Source organism: Schistocerca gregaria, chromosome 6 (genome assembly GCF_023897955.1).
Source record: "Schistocerca gregaria isolate iqSchGreg1 chromosome 6, iqSchGreg1.2, whole genome shotgun sequence".
Classification (NCBI taxonomy): Eukaryota; Metazoa; Arthropoda; class Insecta; order Orthoptera; family Acrididae; genus Schistocerca; species Schistocerca gregaria.
This window is the reverse complement of record NC_064925.1, coordinates 129057625-129076576: the sequence shown is the minus strand read 5'-3', so window position 1 is coordinate 129076576 and position 18952 is coordinate 129057625.

Here is an 18952-nt window from a genome sequence, read left to right as displayed (position 1 = left end):
TAAAGAGCGAATAATTGTATTCCCTTTCGTATTAATCTGCTATGAAGTTACTCTTACACTGGTTTCACTTCATAAAGGATATTATTCAGAGAATGTCAAAAAGCGCATTGTAAAAAGTCTCGTTTTTCGAGTGATAATCAGAACTAGTAACCCAGAAACAGCTATTGATTCGGAGTTAAATTTTCCAATGTCGCCTCGTTCCAAAAATTGTACAGTAACTTTCAGAAGGGTCTAATCCGCATTGTAGCGGAATGAACATACGTGCGACGATGGATGGCTCCGTAGAAACTGATCGAAGTACACAATCAGCGCGAAACAGAGGTAAGTGGAAGTAACTGTCCCTTAAGATAACGTTGGAACCCTACTAGCCAATACTATCGTGTATTACGCAAAATAATTTTGAACTAAAAGGAAATTATACGGATTAAATTGGCATCTATTTAATCAATGGCAGCAGATTGATTGGGAAACGTATTGAAAATATCCTGGTGCCATAGTTTTCGTATTTGCAAGTAACAGAATCAATGATTTTATTCCTCCTGATCAGTATGTACACAAATTTGTTCTAACAAGTGCCACTGTCGACGTGAAAACCTACATTCACCTCAAATACCAAACCAGTCAATGAAACTCGAACCAAATCACGATGATAGTACACCTACATGTTTGCTCAACAACTCACAATTATGTGCCTGGCGAAGGGTTATTCGAACCACCTTTAAGCTACTTCTCTACACTTACTCGAGAAAAACGCGGGAAAACGAGCACTTGAATACTCAAGTGCGAACTCAGATTTATATTGCTCCATTATGATCTGTAGCTGGGTGGCAACAAAATATTTTCTTACTCCGAGGAGAAAGATGGTGACTGAAATTTCATAGTAGGTCTTGCCGTAGTAAGAAACGCCTTTGACTACCCCCCCCCCCCCCCCCCCTCCCAGATTCCGCGATAATACAAAACTAGCTACTCTTCTTTGAACTTCTTAGATTCCTCCGTCAATCCTATGTGATGTCGATCCCAGACCTAACAGCAGTAATGCAGAAGAGGGCGAACAAGTGTAGTGTAAGCAGTCACTTTAACAGATCTAACTATCTGCGTTCTGCCAATACATCTTAGTCCTTGGTTTGCTTTTTCACGTAAGATTATCTGATAGTTTCAGTTTAACATGTTAGGTGATTTATCGTGCACATGAAATTTAGCGGTTTGTTTTTAGTGATCATACGGATGCTGCCACAATTTTCATGATTTTGAGTCAATTGCCAGGTACTCAAGTGAAAGTACCATCGAGACCATTTGTCTTCAGGGTCATTCGAGTATTCAAATTAATAGCATAAAGAAATTTGATACAAATGTTAATCGTTTGACACATAATGTGTATTTTCAAAGATTGTAATGAGTCAGTAAAATCGCCAATGAAAGCTACGGTCTAATTTTAGTATGTAATGATAAATTGCATTTAATTTTCGTATAAAAATAAAATTGCGAATTACGAGCAACTAAGATACCGTGGTCTACTTACGGAACAATTATTTGGAAAATATTGTGAAGGGAATAGTGTCACGTAGAGGTTGCCATGAATGTTAAAACAGTGAAATAAGGGTAGAAGACTTGAGTCTTATAAAAGGTGATGCTAAGGGACTTATTTTAGCAAATGACAATATTCATGTTGACGAGTTTAGCTTGTTGGACAGCAAAGTAGCAAATGGTCGATGTGAAAGATATAAAAATGCAGAGAAAGTTTTCGATTAAAAGAAACTTTGTATCAAATATAAGCTTCCTAGTTCTCCCCCTTCAAGAATTTGTTAGAAGGGTAGGCTTACACGGAAGGGAAACAGAAGATAAGCAGGTAAGACAGGTTTTGAAGTGAGATGTGTAAATCGGATAACTGAGAATGCACTGAAGCAAACTGGGTAAATAGTTGAACTACTTCACTAAAAGGAGAAAGCTGTTGGGAGAAAATATTCGGGCATCAAGTAGTAGTCAATTCAGCGTTGGTTGATGCAGGGTAGGGGAGGCTGGCGGGGTGGATGTAGGTGGTGCACATTGCCCGGCGCGGCGCTAGGCTTAACTAGTTAGCAGGTGAAAATGTATGTAGATTGCTGTAGTGGTGCAGAAATGAAAAGGATTGTACAAAGAGGGGAAAACGGCATCAAGACTTTGAGGACAACGAAACACACATTAACGATGATTTCCTGACATTGTCAGTTGTGTGGGTGGCGACCTCTGAAACAGTTGTTACAGAAGTTCATTCACCTAATGGCCTAGTTTAAGGGAAATGAAATCGCTATTTTCAGGTGATTTACATAGAAAAACGTTTTCAGGGCCAATTCATTTCGTAGACTATTCACATTAACTGGATATTATGTAACTTACATAAACAATTATGGTAAATTGTTACGTCAACCTCATAAGACGATTCTCTCTCGACATGTGAAACAACTCGAGATGCAATCAACGGACCACATTGTTTTCAGGTGCCACCAGATGGCAGCTGACATTAATGCTACCTGATACCTGTCATAGTAAACTCTATGATGCTTCTTTATGTACTGCATTAAAAACATTTTAGTATATCGTTGCTTTATATAATTGTACGTGATACTAAGCAGTAATGGGCTGCAATAGATTAAAACATAGCTCGCTTTCGTTTTTTATAGATAACATGCCGCATCTTGCGGTTCTACCTTGCACCACCTTCTCTCATTAAGTTCAAAGATAGAGTTCGGTCTCAAACTTTCCTGTAACGAGTCACTATGTGACAGGTTTCATAAACCAGATCATGACTCGGATAGTACACATCACATTGCACTATAACCTAGGCCTATAGCTACTTGGCACATATCAGCCGATCACTGAAGTCATACTAAAAGAGACTCTACACTTGCATGTAGTAAAGTCACAAAACAGATTTCATATTTTTATCTCTATACACACTAAAAAATTATTACTGTAACGGGAGTAGTTTACTTACTTGATGTACTTGGTAACAATGAGGCTACATCGATATGACGTAGTAAATATTTCTGTAATTTCTCTACACATTTGGAAAAATAGGTATACAATTCTTAAACTTTCATAGACTTTTGTGTGAAGAATATAAAAGTTTTACATATTTCTGTAATGCGATCGTATGTTGTAAGCTGCCATCTGGTGGCACTTCAAAATGCATTCAGTTGATTGCCTCTTAAGTTTCCTGTCAGATGTCAACAAGGATACAGTATATTTAATAAAAGTCTTGTCTTTTGCAACTATTGCGCACTGTATGAGGAATCTGTTGAATAACGTCTCCATGAGGTAAGTTTACGTTGAATTTGTACGCATTTTACGGCGGTTTGATATAAATTTTCCGTAGCTGTTTACGTACAATGAGAGGCAAGAATACTGCCCGGCCCGAATAAATGAGTCAAAGATCAGGGTCTTGAACATGCCAAAGTTACGAAGTGGCAGCGTTAACAACTCCAATGGTCTGTGGAGCTTAGGCTTGGTGTTTACATCGTCAGATAGAAGCAATATAGTCGTTAGCGTACAGTATATGTAGTCATTGCATTTTAACTGTATCATTTCTTTTGAAATCCATCATACGAGCTCGTAGAAACGGTTGAAATAGGACAAGAATTAAAAGCGTTTCACTTACTTCAGCGGCTGCGTGGATAATTTTGTGCTAAGGCCGGCACGGCAGCTAATCATATTCCGTAAGGAGGTTGGCTGCTCTCTGTAATAAAAAAGTGAAATATTCAACGATAAAGTAGAACATGTGATTTTTACCCCCTCCCCGATCAACTGCAGGGAGAAGTGGACGGGCTGACCATTTCTGAACGTAAAGGAAGAGCGTTCGAATCTAACTGCAGTCAACTGTAATTTTTTTATTTCGAATCGGGCAGAAAATATTTTAAACCTTTTTTCACTACAAACTACAAGCTTGTCTAGGCTCAAATCTTTCAAGGCATTCTCTTTATAATAGTCTAATCTTCAAATGACGAATCATCACACTAAGAATATTGAAAATGGATGGTTCCGTAATTACTTAGACTGTCGCCTGGTGTCTATAGTATTCAGCTAAGAAACATATCAGGTGAATGACATAAGTTTTAGGTCTGGTTCAAAATGACCCAAGTCAATGTTAGCGCGCGAATAATGGCTCACTTTGAAAACTGTTACATCATTTGAGCTAGGACCTTAAGGTGTAGAAGCTTCCACAGCAAGGAGATGGATTAGGTGATTAAGAGGTAATGTAGAGGTAGCGACACATCCAGCATCTGGAACACGAGTGTAGATGCCGCCCAGATTATTTGGGCAGGGCGGCCCAAAATGCTCCCTTCTCACTTTTCTGGGAACGGAGAGAACTGCATTCCTGGAATCGGCCAATCGCTTTCCATGGTCACTGCTTAGAGCTCAGGTAATCCTGTCTTTGGTGAAATGCTGCGCTATACGTTACACTGAGCCTGGTGCTTCCCAACCTGCGGCGTCGGGTGGGGGGAGTTACCGAAACGCTGCGTAAATAATTTGCAACGAGCGTACGGTGCCTTGGTGTGCGTCCAAGATCTGTGAGAGCGTTTTGCAGGTAGCACCAGTAATTAAGTTCCACTTTCTCCCCTTCGCCGAAGATGTAATAGATTCATTCCCTTGAACCACGTAGGAGCATATTTGGCGAGAGGAAAGTACAGGGTGTTTCAAAAATGACCGGTATATTTGAAACGGCAATACAAACTAAACGAGCTACGATAGAAATACACCGTTTGTTCACATATGCTTGGGACAACAGTACATTTTCAGGCAGACAAACTTTCGAAATTACAGTAGTTATAATTGTCAACAACAGATGGCGCTGCGGTCTGGGAAACTCTATAGTACGATATTTTCCACATATCCACCATGCGGTACACCTGGTCTTTCAAGTGTCCCCACAGAAAGAAGTCACAGGGGTTCATGTCTGGCGAATAGGGAGGCCAATCCACGCCGCCTCCTGTATGTTTCGGATAGCCCAAAGCAATCATACGATCATCGAAATATTCATTCAGGAAATTAAAGACGTCGGCCGTGCGATGTGGCCGGGCACCATCTTGCATAAACCACGAGGTGTTCGCAGTGTCGCCTAAGGCAGTTCGTACTGCCACAAATTCACGAAGAATGTCCAGATAGCGTGATGCAGTAATGGTTTCGGATCTGAAAAATGGGCCAATGATTCCTTTGGAAAAAATGGCGGCCCAGACCAGTACTTTTTGAGGATCCAGGGACGATGGGACTGCAACATGGGGCTTTTCGGTTCCCCATATGCGCCAGTTCTGTTTATTGACGAAGCCATCCAGGTAAAAATAAGCTTCGTCAGTAAACCAAATGCTGCCCACATGCATATCGCCGTCATCAATCCTGTGCACTATACCGTTAGCGAATGTCTCTCGTGCAGCAATGGTAGCGGCGCTGAGGGGTTGCCGCGTTTGAATTTTGTACGGATAGAGGTGGAAACTCTAGCGCATGAGACGATACGTGGACGTTGGCGTCATTTGGATCGCAGCTGCAACACGGCGAACGGAAACCCGAGGTCGCTGTTGGATCACCTGCTGCACTAGCTGCGCGTTGCCCTCTGTGGTTGCTGTACGCGGTCGCCCTACCTTTCCAGCACGTTCATCCGTCACGTTCCCAGACCGTTGAAATTTTTCAAACAGATCCTTTATTGTACGCTTTTCGGTCCTTTGGTTACATTAAACCTCCGTTGAAAACTTCGTCTTGTTGCAACAACACTGTGTTCTAGGCGGTGGAATTCCAACACCAGAAAAATCCTCTGTTCTAAGGAATAAACCATGTTGTCCACAGCACACTTGCACATTGTGAACAGCACACGCTTACAGCAGAAAGATGACGTACAGAATGGCGCACCCACAGATTGCGTTGTCTTCTATATCTTTCACATCACTTGCAGCGCCATCTGTTGTTGACAATTGTAACTACTGTAATTTCGAAAGTTTGTCCGCCTGAAAATGTTCTGTTGTCCCAAGCATATTGCAACAAACGGTGTATTTCTATCGCTGCTCGTTTAGTTTTTATTGCCGTTTCAAATATACCGGTCACAGAAGGAACCGAGGCTCAATCACGTCAGGTGGAACACGTGGGTAACAAACTAAGATCTTCTGTCAGTCGCCAAACGTCGGACGACGACTCGCACATGAAGCGATGTTAATCAGTGTCCAGGAGGAGACAGTATGGGGTCTGTTAATCCAATAGAATGGAGCCGGTGTCTTGTCGCATATTTTTTGTTTCCGACATGATAGCAAGTCGCACTCACTGTGGTTGGTAGAAAGTGGTGGTGTATCGTTCTCCGCACTAGTGATCAACTGACAGTTGGCTACATTTACTATCACGTTAAGCGGAACTGTCCGTGGATGGGTGGTATAATAATCTTTAGACTTCAGAGGGGGCACTGTGGGTAAATCAGCGGCCACATAGCTGTATTCCAGAATGAGTGTCTATACAAGAAAGAGCTGTGACGCGATATGCGTCACCGACACCGGCGAAACGTGAGAGACGTCATGAAAACGTCCAATAAACGACTTGTGAGAGATGGTTGTTGAGTGGTCTGTCGTTTTCACACACTGCTCATATAAAGGGTACCTGTCCGTCCTTGGACATTAACCAGGCCTAGACCTCCATTACATAGAGGGAGGATGAAAGTATCATAACGTTTTTTAAATATGTCCTTTGGAGAGGAAATAACCGAAGGACAATTGAATTCTGTGACCCATCGCTGCTGGTAGGAGCAGGACTGGTGCCACGTAATTTAGTTTTGATGCCACATAGAGGTTCAGGTATTCCACACGTTTTAGTTGGTTCAAGTCACGGAGCAGGTTCTGGCGCCCCATCACGTTTACAGTCTGTTGCATCCGTTTCGTGCACATCCTGCGTAAACGTAACTCCCAAGTAGTTCAGTAACTGTCGGGAGAGAGGCGATAGCGCCCAAACCGAGACAGCGTCCGAATCCAGCACCACCAACTTGTTGACGTTCAGAAGACTGCCTGCCACCTGTCCATCACGCTCGATCGGGTTTAATGCACTGCCGACATCGGCGGAACGAACAAGCAGCATCACGTCATCGGAGTACGCCATATAGCGGAAGGTGATATACTGCTGGGTGTCGACACATAACATGTGGTTGAGACCCCCACGAACTGCTGACTCGAGCACGATTCCCGTTGACCAGGACCCGAGAGATGGACCCTGCCAGAAGGCACCGCAGGGTGTCGGCAAGCCTGCGGGGAAATCCACTGTGGTCCAACACCAGTAGTAGGAAGTTGTGGTGCACTCTGTAGAAGGCCCGATTGAAATCGATGGAGACGATAACCACTCGTAGTCGGAATGCCGAGGCTACCGCTATTAAATCCCTGCAATCGCTGGTGGCCATTTGTATGTCGGCGACCTATGCTCTGGGCCGAGGTTCACTGGCAAGGTCTTCTTAATGTGGCGTGCTAAAAGCCCGGCAGAGATCTTGTAGACGGCGTTCAACACTGTAAATGGTTGGTAGTTACTGACCGATTGCCCTCCTACTGGCTTGTGTACTGGTGTGAGGAGTCCTGCTACGAAGGTATGTTGCAGTCCAGGGACATGAGTTCTCGAAACATCGTGATGTCACGGAAGATCCGGTAAAACTACCCATCGTGCCCACCAGACTTGTTAACCGCTCCTTTGTCCAAGGCGTCCTCCACCACCTCAGACGAGATTTCCTCCAATGTTCCCATCGCCATTGCCCTGTCAATAATTCTTGTCAACTGTTGTAATGCTTACACAGCAGCCTCATCGTCTACAGTTCTTTCCTGGTAAAGATGGCGAAAATGATCCTCCGTGGCATTCACTACAGTTGCTTGGATCGTACGAGAGCGACCTTTTTGCGTCGTAAGCCGTATGATCAACTGTCGGCGCGTGTCGGCCACAATGTGGTGTTTGGTAGGGACATCTCCTGATCTTCAGTCAGGTCACCGCGAGAGGAAAATGGCGGCTTCTAAGCGGCGCTCCATCATCGACCGTATGCGAATTTGGATTCGGTGTCGTTCTCGTTATGTCCGGTGACGGGGCCAGAGCGTCAAGGGCCCTGAGAGCCATATGGTAAGAGTCCATGGTCTGTCGGTGCCACGCAGCCGAATTGCGTAAGTTTCTTGCGGACTGCTGGTTTGGCGCAGAGGAGCCACCACGCCATCGATTGGTATCAGCAGTGACGTCGTTCACAGCCGGCCCACGTTGCTGCGACTTGCCGACGTGAGTCCGAATCAGATGGTTCAAATGGCTCTGAGAACTATGGGACTTAACTTCTGAGGTCATCAGTCTCCTAGAAAACTACTTAAACTTAACTAACCTAAGGACATCACACAAATCCATGCCAAAGGCAGGATTCGAACCTGCCACCGTAGCGGACTCGCGGCTCCACACTGAAGCGCTTAGAACCACTCGGACATTCCGGCCGGCGAGTCTGAATCCTGGAGACGCTTTAAAATCATATTCCAAAGGCTGTTGCTACGTCAAACTCGTTGAGTGCGGAGATGCATCGTGCACATGTAGCCACTACGATCAGAAAAGGCCAGTGGTCATCCGTTCAGCGGCCATCTCTCCCTGTGTAAGGCTTTGTGACACATATATGGGATCCAATCGGCTCTCCAAATGTCTGGTAAGACGCGTGTGTCCAGAACTGTCGTCGTGTATCTTTTCCCTCGCGTAGCACAAATGAAGATGTGAATCACCACATCCAGCACCTGTTAAAAGGCGTGTAGTGCTGGTTTTGGTCCTTGCGAAGAAGGACGCAATCAAAAATCGCCAGCGAAGACCCTGGATTTCCATTGTCCTCGAAAATGGAGGGCGATGCCAGCGAAGTGGAACCTGGACCGATCACGACGTTTGGTGGTGCCCGACAGTGCGAAAACAATAAACAGCTTGTCAAGGGCCATTACCGCTAATCCTTATGCGGAGGGGAGATATGTATTGCCGGTGGCTTCGATACCGCCACGCCGGTCTCTGACCACCAGACTCACGTACGATCCGTAGCCATGAAAGTTAGGGAGTGCGGTCGTTTGAACGTTTTGCAGGAATAGATAGTCGATTCTTGTGACTCGTATTGTCCCACTTAGAATTTGGATCTTGACAGAAGACCTAATCATGTTGATACTAGTCCGCAGTTCGTGATCTAGTGGTGAGCGTTGCTGCTTCTGGATCACGGGATCCTGGATTCGATTCCCGGCCGGTTTGGGGATTTTCTCTCCATGGGGATTGGGGCTTTATGTTGTCCTCATCATTTCATCATCGTTACCATGATTCCTGACAGTGGCTAGGTTGAGCATAGCGGCGCGCTGGTTGAACAGGGTTAGCCATGGTGCTGGTGGAAAGAATGGGACGTCGTGACCCTTTCTGTATTGATCAGACCTCAGTGGGCCCCGGATCGGGGCCCTGCTGAGTCTCGACATCATCGGTCCTCGACGTGGATGCGGAAGTCTGCTCTTGTTCCATAAGATTGTGGTGGTTGACATGAAGGGTCCGAGCGACTTTGCAGGCTGCAGTGGAACTTTTGATCACTGTTTGCTGCAGAGCACTGGCAGCTGGGCTCAGCACGCCCCATCGTTCGGTCTGCAGAGATAGAGTCCGTGGCAATGGTGTCAGTCTCATGGTTGATGTCCTGCAGGATTTATTCTTCTTCCTCCTGCGAGTGGGAGCTGCCGTGTTCAGACGTGGTCCTATCGCGTCGTTTACCTCCTTTCGGAGAACGATGTTTTCGTGTGTGGCCTTCCGTTTCGGACGATGGCAGTGAGTCACACCTTGCCGGTATAAAGACTTCGGCTGGTACAATAAGTACATCGATTGCCATCTTGCTGCCGGCGGTGCCTATAGTGTCCGGCTGTATTGATGGCATAGGGCGGAGTCGTGCGAATGACCAGTCTGATTGATCGGTGCTGTCTCCGTCTCAGGGTTCTGATACTGCAACACCTGTCTGTGTGTGGACGAACGGAGACATCGTCAATGGCTCCGCGTAAGTTACTGGGAGGGTTGTCGGCGGCGGTGGAGGTGACACGTCCTGTGGTGGAAGTTGTGTGATCAGACACTGGACGCACTCGGAACCTACCTTCCTTGCTGCATCAGGATCATGTTTTAGGCTAGCCATCATAAATATCTATGACCAGCTGCTCCCTATTTCGAGTTATGATGGTAGGTGCCGTCGGAGTTCAGTGAGCACCTCGTGTACGTCGTTGAGGACTAGATACGACTTAAATCGGGTCCACTTTTCTGCCACGTTTTCGTATATTGCACCACAGGGGCGGAGATCCGCCACAACGTCTGCAGCCGGGAGTTCGAAGGGGAGTTCAAATAGTGTATATTCCACAGTCCTAGTCCAGAATGAGCAACCTCGACGTTGTCAACATTTCCGTCTGAGTGGCAGAACCGTAGTCCTTCTTTCATCTACCGAAGAGCCCCGGCAGGACGTTGTGACCGAGCGGTTCTAGGCGCTTCAGTCTGGAACGGCGATGCTGCTCCAGTCGCAGGTTCGAATCCTGCCCCGGGCATGGACGTGTGTGAGATCCTTAGGTTAGTTAAAGTAGTTCTAAGTCTAGGGGACTGATGACCTAAGATTTTAAGTCCCCTTTTGAAAAGCCCTGTCGCACGTTGCGTCGTTAGTAAGTTTCACATAGACGGTGTTACTTACAGCCTTCGACGTCGTCGGCTGCTCCGATCCTGGCCGCCCCCTTTAAAAAGCGCTCTACATAGAGCGCTTTTGGTCCAGAAAACTCGTTTCTAAAAGGGAATGTCAGTGTTGATTTGCGATATTGATTCGCCATGATTTGGTCGCTCTAGGCGTCACGTTTGTGTCGGCCGAACTAAGTAAACAAGCCGAGCGGGCTTACACTGGAGGCGGAAACACACAGCACGTCCGCGCTGCTCGGCCTCTAATGTCGTTCTGATGTCCACTCAGTTATTGAAAAAGGTGTGAACCACTCGTCGTTTTGGTAATTCTACCGACGTGCAGTGCTTATATTTGAGCCGTTTCTGCGTCATCGAATAATGATTTTCAAAATAAATGATGCGATGAGTGAAATTGCAAAGAATCTCGACGTATACTGTATCCTATCATATTGCTTCTACAGGGTAGCAATTATTGTACTATAGAAATAAAATCGTCATTACTTCCGAAAGGTTTCTATTAGGACTTTCAGACTGCACGGTTGGCCGCGGGTCATGACGGGAATTAGTAGGTGTATTGTTGCTTTGTTTAGCGACGAAGCCCGCTTTCATTTGGATGGGTTCGTCAATAAGCAAAATTGGCACATGAGGGGGACTGAGAATCCGCATTTCGCGATCTAGATGTCTTTTCACCCTCGACAAGTGACTGTGGTGTACAATGTCTAGTCACGGAATCATCGGTTCGATATTCATTGACAGCACAGTGACTACCGAACGGTACGCGAGGGTTTTGGAAGATGATTTCAACCTCTTATCCAAAGTGACCCTGGTTTCGACAAGATGTGGTTCGTGCAAGACGGAGCTCGACCCGATCGAAGCAGGAATGTGTTTGATGTCCTGGACGAGCGCTTTGGGAACAACATTCTGTCTCTGGGGCACAAAGAGGCCTCTGGCACGAGCCTCCATTGGCCGTAATTTTCTCCGGATCTGAACACATGCGCCTCCTTTTTGTGGGGCTACATAAAAGACAAGCCATTCAGGCTGAAACGTCCCCTTGGAAAAATTTATACATAACTGTGCTTAAACTGACGCATATTATTTTTATGGCGCAACGCAATCTGACTTTCAAAAATCCCTACAAAAGAATGGCCCTGACTAACATTAACCTATACCTTTCACAAATCACTTACCTCACAAAAATCTTCGTTACTCGAACTACTGCAATACAGCGAGCGCCACTATGGAGAACAAACAATGTATTTACCTCAATAGTGATCAAAAGTCATAATGTATATAGCAGTTCATGACATCCAGTCTTACAAACTCCGCCAGCTCTCTCCCCACATCCACCACTGCTGGCGGCTCACCTCCAACTGCGCAACGCTATGCGCTATTAACATCTATCTGCCCAACGCTACAATGGCAGACAACAATGCAAACTAGCCACAGACTGCGCACAGCACAGCTAGTGATTTTTCATACAGAACGCTACGTGGCGTTACCAATAAGAAAACCTAAACAGCCTGTTTACAAGGCGATCATCGACAGCATCGATGTTCCGACACTTCAGCACATGCAGAATTTCTCTATTCGTCTGCGCCCCATCATCGCCAATGATGGCAGGCATATCTTACATGTCATAACCTAAATCCGAATATCTGCAGTGACATTTACATGTTGAATAAGGTGTGTGCAATCCGTAGTTAGTAACTAACGTACGTTTCTTTTTTTTCATATAGTTCATACAGAACGCTACGTGGCGTTACCAATAAGAAAACCTAAACAGCCTGTTTACAAGGCGATCATCGACAGCATCGATGTTCCGACACTTCAGCACATGCAGAATTTCTCTATTCGTCTGCGCCCCATCATCGCCAATGATGGCAGGCATATCTTACATGTCATAACCTAAATCCGAATATCTGCAGTGACATTTACATGTTGAATAAGGTGTGTGCAATCCGTAGTTAGTAACTAACGTACGTTTCTTTTTTTTCATATAGTTCAATATCTGTCACCCTGTATTTGACTTGAACACCAAGCTGAAGCTCCAGACCGCTACAGTTATGAACACTGGCATTTCTGAACTTGAGTATATGCAATTCTCCGTTCTAAGACTCTAAATTATTCGGGATGGGCAATCATTTTACCTCTCATTTCACTAGAAGTCGGCGAAATGGACTGGCACTGTAAGATTTTCCTATACAAATGACCTGAAGATGGCGATTTCATTTCGCTGAAGGTAGTAATCATTGACTATTCTTATGAGCTTGGAGCGAAACAGCTTCTGTGATAACATCCGTGTTTAACTATTTTTACGCTTCAGAGGCTTAGTGCTAGAGCACACTGTTGCAAACGTATGGACAAAAACGAGTTTTGGCTACATATAGGCGCTTATGTCAGATGTTAATACCTTTAGTATATGGTACATTTCATCCACCTAAATACATTTTTCCTAGCTGAGAACTATAAACGCTAGAAGCCACCACCAATCAAAAGGGACTCCGTAGTAAACTTAGTAGATACTGATACAATAACTATTTTCTATTCTGTACAATTAAATATTGGATGAAAAAAAGTTTGAAATTTCATAAACGTGATCTAGATGATACAATTCTTTCGCTTAAATATCATCCTGCTAAGAGAACCACTGGGAGGTTTTTTATAGGTTACAGGGACTCGATATGTGCTGCTCGAATCACAGGGAAATGCCAAGACGATACACGCTTTCAAAACCTCGTGTAACACAACGGTGGTAATGGACTCTACTAAAGCTGAGATTCGTCCAGGGAGATTGTATCGCAGTGGAGCTGGAGCCAAGTGGAAATGAGGTGTATCACCGTGTTGCAAAATGATGATCGAGTCTTCTTGCAATTGAGGCACAAGCCACAAAGAAAGATTGTCGTGCTGGGAAACGACTGTGATGGCTTTATCCATGGAAACAAGGGGCATAAACTTCCTTCATCGACATAGCGCAGAACGGATGGTCGTTTTGTGAATCTGTAGTCGATGGAGAAATGAAGGTGTTGTGTCTCCCCCCCCCCCCACCCAACTCCCGCCCCCCCATAAAAAACTAACATTTTTATCGATTACTTTTACCATAAGCTTTCAAATCGTTCAAATGGCTCTGAGCACTATGGGACTTAACATCTATGGTTATCAGTCCACTAGAACTTAGAACTACTTAAACCTACTTAACCTAAGGACCTCACACAACCATTAGCGTGAAACATTTCATGATTAAAAATTAACCTATTTCATGTGTCGTTGTCATTGTCCATCCTTGCCAGCATCTCGATGCAGACGTCAGATAGTGCACCAAAATCTTCTGCAGAATGTCTGGACTATCGGAAATCTGTATGCACAAGCTTTTACACAATGGAAATATGCCTCCTAGAGTGGCGCCTACTCCTCGCCAGCTTCAGAAGACACCCACGTAGTAAGCCGTCTGACGATGACCAGAACAGTGGTCGAAACCACACCACACCCAAATAAACACCTTAATATGGTTGGGAACGTTCTATTATAGAAAATATAACACTAGTTATAACCGCTGACTTTCGAAAAGAATCAAGATAAAATGTTTAAAAACATTTTAAATCTGTGTGATAGCACTAGATTCATTTACGAATTAGTATGAAAAAATGCTATGTTACTAGGATCTGATTTACGAATTTGACAGTTACACGGAATACTAGAACCGGAGCCATCGACGCTTTCATTCTACGGTTAGTTTTTCTCATTGACGGTCCTTTGTTCAGTTAGTTTTAGATGTGCTGTCGACAAGAGTCAAGATGTCATAACTTCCCACTTGTTTGTCGTATCGTGTAGCTTGTATAGATGGTATGGAAGATGTAATAAAGTTTACATTTCGCATGGTATTTTAACTGCGACAAATATGATCCCGTTTTAGTACTGCCTATGCAACAATTGCTCCGCATTCTTGTATGCACGCATCTAAATTTATTAGGTCGCGGCACAAAATTTACAGTGTTACAAGGTGTAAGCTGCGGCAGCTTACAATGAAATTTACTGTCAGCTGCTAAAAATTTACCGCACTGGACGTGAAAATTTATTGCACCTCGTCCAAAAAGTTTGCGCTGTATATCGTGGCAGTTTACTGTCCCGTGAAGGTGTTCTAAGTTCGTCCACTGAGTAAATTATTCTATTATCACTACTATTTTCACAATGAATTCTCCGCAGTTATAGCTTTTATTTTCGTAATAGAAGTCCAGATATATTGTAACGAAACATTGAAAAAAAATGGCTCAAATGGCTCTGAGCACTATGCGACTTAACTTCTGAGGTCATCAGTCGCCTAGAACTTAGAACTAATTAAACCTAACTAACCTAAGGACATCGCACACAGCCATTCCCGAGGCAGGATTCGAACCTGCGACCGTAGCAGTCGCGCGGTTCCGGACTGAGCGCCTAGAACCGCTAGACCACCGCGGCCGGCGAAACATTCAACACTGATATTTTAAGATACAGAGCAGTCAGCCGCTTTTCTTTAGGTACCGTATTTTTATTTAGGTCATTACACGTTAAAACACCGATGTCGGTACTGAAGATTCAAATATGTATTACGTCAACTGATGACAGATGAAAGTACAAAAAGCCTATTTACATGAAACTGCTTGAAGTGGCTGGTTGCTGTATTTCTTAAAATAACGTAATCTACAGCCACGGAACTCATCAACCAGTAAAATGGATAAAATACACAGCCTTATGTCGATGACAAAAGCCACAACTGCCTAAATACATTAGCTGATAAACACAGTTCAGACGCTCGTGTGGATCAGAGGTCGCATTCTCCGCATCTGAACACACACGCCTGCTTTTTGTGGGGCTATATTAAAGACAGGGTGTACAGCAATAACCGCAAAACCATTCCTGAGCTGAAAACAGCCATTGAGGTCATCGAGAGCATCGATGTTCCGACACTTCAGCGGGTCATGCACAATTTCGCTGTTCGTCGGCGCCACATCATCGCCAATGTTGGCAGGCATATCGAACAAGTCATAACCTAAATCCGAATATCTGTAGTGACGTTTACATGTTCAATAAAGTGTGTCGACGTCGTACTCTGTAACTACACTCATGCTCATAAATTAAGGATAATGATGATACATGGTGAAGTAACGCTTTCGTGGGCGGTTTTCGGGTTTAAAACACCTCGGGGTATGACCATGCGGTGCATTTGACCTGCGGTCGTTGCACGGTGGCGCTGGCAACAGTCCACATATGCAGAGGTGTGTTGGTACATGTCAGAGTACGGTGCAGTGAGTAAGTGTGCAAACATTTTCAGACGTGCTAAAGGTGACTGCGTGTTAAAAATTGCTCAAAGAACACATATTGATGACGTTATGAGGGGTAGAATACTAGGGCGACTGGAGACTGGTCAAACACAGCAGGTCGTAGCACGGGCCCTCCGGGTGCCACAAAGTCTGATCTCAAGGTTATGGCAACGATTCCAGCAGACAGGAAACATGGTCATAGGAACGGTGGTCCCAGGTTATGTTGCCGGACGAGTCCAGGTACAGTCTGAACAGTGATTCTCGCCGGGTTTTCATCTGGCGTGAACCAGGAACCAGATACCAACTTCTTAATGTCCTTGAAAGGGATCTGTATAAAGGTCGTGGTTTGAAGGAGTAGGGTAGGATTATAATTGGTGCACGTAAACACCTGCATGTCTTTGACAGACGAACTGTAACAGGTCAGGTGTATCGGGAAGTCATTTTTCACCAGTCTGTCCACCTCTTCAGGGGTTAGTGGGTCTCACCTTCCTCTTGATGGACGCAACACCGAGCTGCCATCGTGAAGGAGTAACTTGAAAGAGAAGATATCAGGCGGATAGAGTGGCCTGCCTGTTCTCTAGGCCTAAAACCATCGAGCACGTGTGGGATTCTCTCGGTTGACGTATTGCTGCACATATTCAAACCCCTATGACACTTCAGGAGCTCCGACAGGCACTGGTGCAAGAATGGGACACTGTACCCCAGCAGCTGCTCGACCACACGATCCAGAGTATACGAACCCGTTATGCGGCCTGTGTACGTGTGCATGGTGATCATATCCTATATTGATATCGTGGTACACGCACAGTAAACAATAGCGTTTTGTAGCACATACGTTTCGGGACGGTTTTCTCACTTTACCAACAATACTGTGGACTTACAGATCTGCGCCTATGCTATTAGTGCCAGTTTTGTGTAGCGCCACGTTGTGTGCCTCCATATTCCTCAATTATCCTTAATTTATGAGAATGAGTGTAATTTACGTTATTTTCCATATGATTCAATAATCGTCACCATGAACTGCCATGCATTTATACCTAGCTGTGAACTATAGACGCGAGAAGTCACTACCAGTCAAAATGGAATGGGTTGTAAACTTCGTTAGTACTGATTGAATAATTATTGACCATAGGTGTCACGAGGGGCTGAGCCACCTGTATAGAAGAGGAGGGGAGTGTTGCGTTGCCAGTCGAGGAATAAGAGCAGGAGAATGAATCGATCAGGAGTGCTCTGTGCCTTCGAACGTGGGCTACGCTTTGGATTTAACCTGCGTAACAAATCTACCAGGGGCATTTCAGTCGATCTAAGGCTGAGGAAGTCGACTGCTGGTGCCAAGTATTTGTGAAGTGGAAACGCGAACGAACAACTACGGCTAAATCAGGACCAGATTGACTTCGTGTACGGACACTAACCGGGACCGCAGAGAAAAAAAATCTCATGAAATCAGCAGAAGGAATCAGTCGCGAGAAGTCCAACTAGCACATTGTCTTGGGACAGCGACTCAAAACTAGGGTGCTACAATGTTAGAGCACCTTGTAACACCGAAAATGCAGGATGCGTGTCACCTGCTACTAATATATAATTTGTTTTTTATTGTATGTCAATATTTGTAATTTAAATGCTTTCTTTTAATAAGTAAGGACATTGCTTCACTGTATGTGTACATTTAGGTAGAAGCCTGTTCATGTTTCATTGTATTTACCTGTGTTTTACTGTGAAACTTACAAGCTCTGGAAAAAGCCAAAGGAATTATTTGCATCGACTAGCAACGATAATAGCAGTGCTTGTGCGTTGTAAAATATTTGGGTAGGGCGTTGTTGCGCAGAGAGAGGGAGACGGGTTCCAGCGCTTATAGTGTGCGGAAGTGTGGTGTTAACACTCTCGCTGTAGATAGTACTATTTTCGGCAGCATCACGTACCAGGGCCGTCCAGATGTCTAGAGCAGGAGTACGGACTGTGGACGGGCGGAAGAGGCTGATTGCACATGCCTATAATTAGCGGTGGCTCCACAACATGCTACCGTCTTCAACAACAGCAGCAGTTCCAGCAACAGAGTTTCGTCGTCGGCTCCGAGTTTCGTCATATGTACAGCACTGAGGTAAGACTGTTCATTGGTAGAAAGTATTAACGGCTAACCCAGCAGCGCAACTGAATGTGATCTGATTGATAAGATTTGTTTAAATAATAATCAGTTAAACTCAGGGAGATTGTGTCCTCATTACCCACAGACATTGTTACCAAGCAGGATCCTTGTTCCATTTTTTTCCTAATATGCTAACTGAGTGTCATAAGTTATAGCCCGTGTATTAATGAATAATTTCTCTTTTAAGAATTTTAGCCTCAGTCTACTTTCAATCAACTGTTGTACAACAGAGGCTTCAGTATATGACTAAAGTAAAGAAATTTCATTTTTCAACAGAGGCTTCAGTATATGACTAAAGTAAAGCAATTTCATTTTTCAAGTTTGGGAATCAATCACTTGAAAAAATCCAAATCTAAAGAAATGCACAAAATAAGTGTGAGGAAGTTTTATTTATCTTACATATAGCTTGGAGCACATGGCTGTTTGGTTTAATATGTATTCTGGTATTTAATTCGAAACAAGTCAGTAAGAAAGGCTCAGTTGTTCAGACAGTAATTTGAAATCCAGTTTGCAAAATAAGTAACGGCAAAGTAAAAAATGCTTGTTTTTTTCTAAATTTCTTAGATGATGTTATGCTGAGGTCACTGAAAATCATTGTTCAAGTAACGAATTTCAGTACTAATATATAGTTTAATTGCATATTTTCAAATCATTACTCGATTGCCTTTTTCAAAATTTAATGCCAAACATAATGTAAGAGTGACTTCCCGATTTTCTTTATCATTACATACTCACTTAAAATTAGTGTAAAAAAAAGTATCAGTCTTTATTTTGCCACATCAGTGTTTAATAATACATGTTATTCTTTCTCATCATCTTGTACAGGATTTGGATGTAAATGGCATTAGTGGGCTTTCCGTTCGTCAGT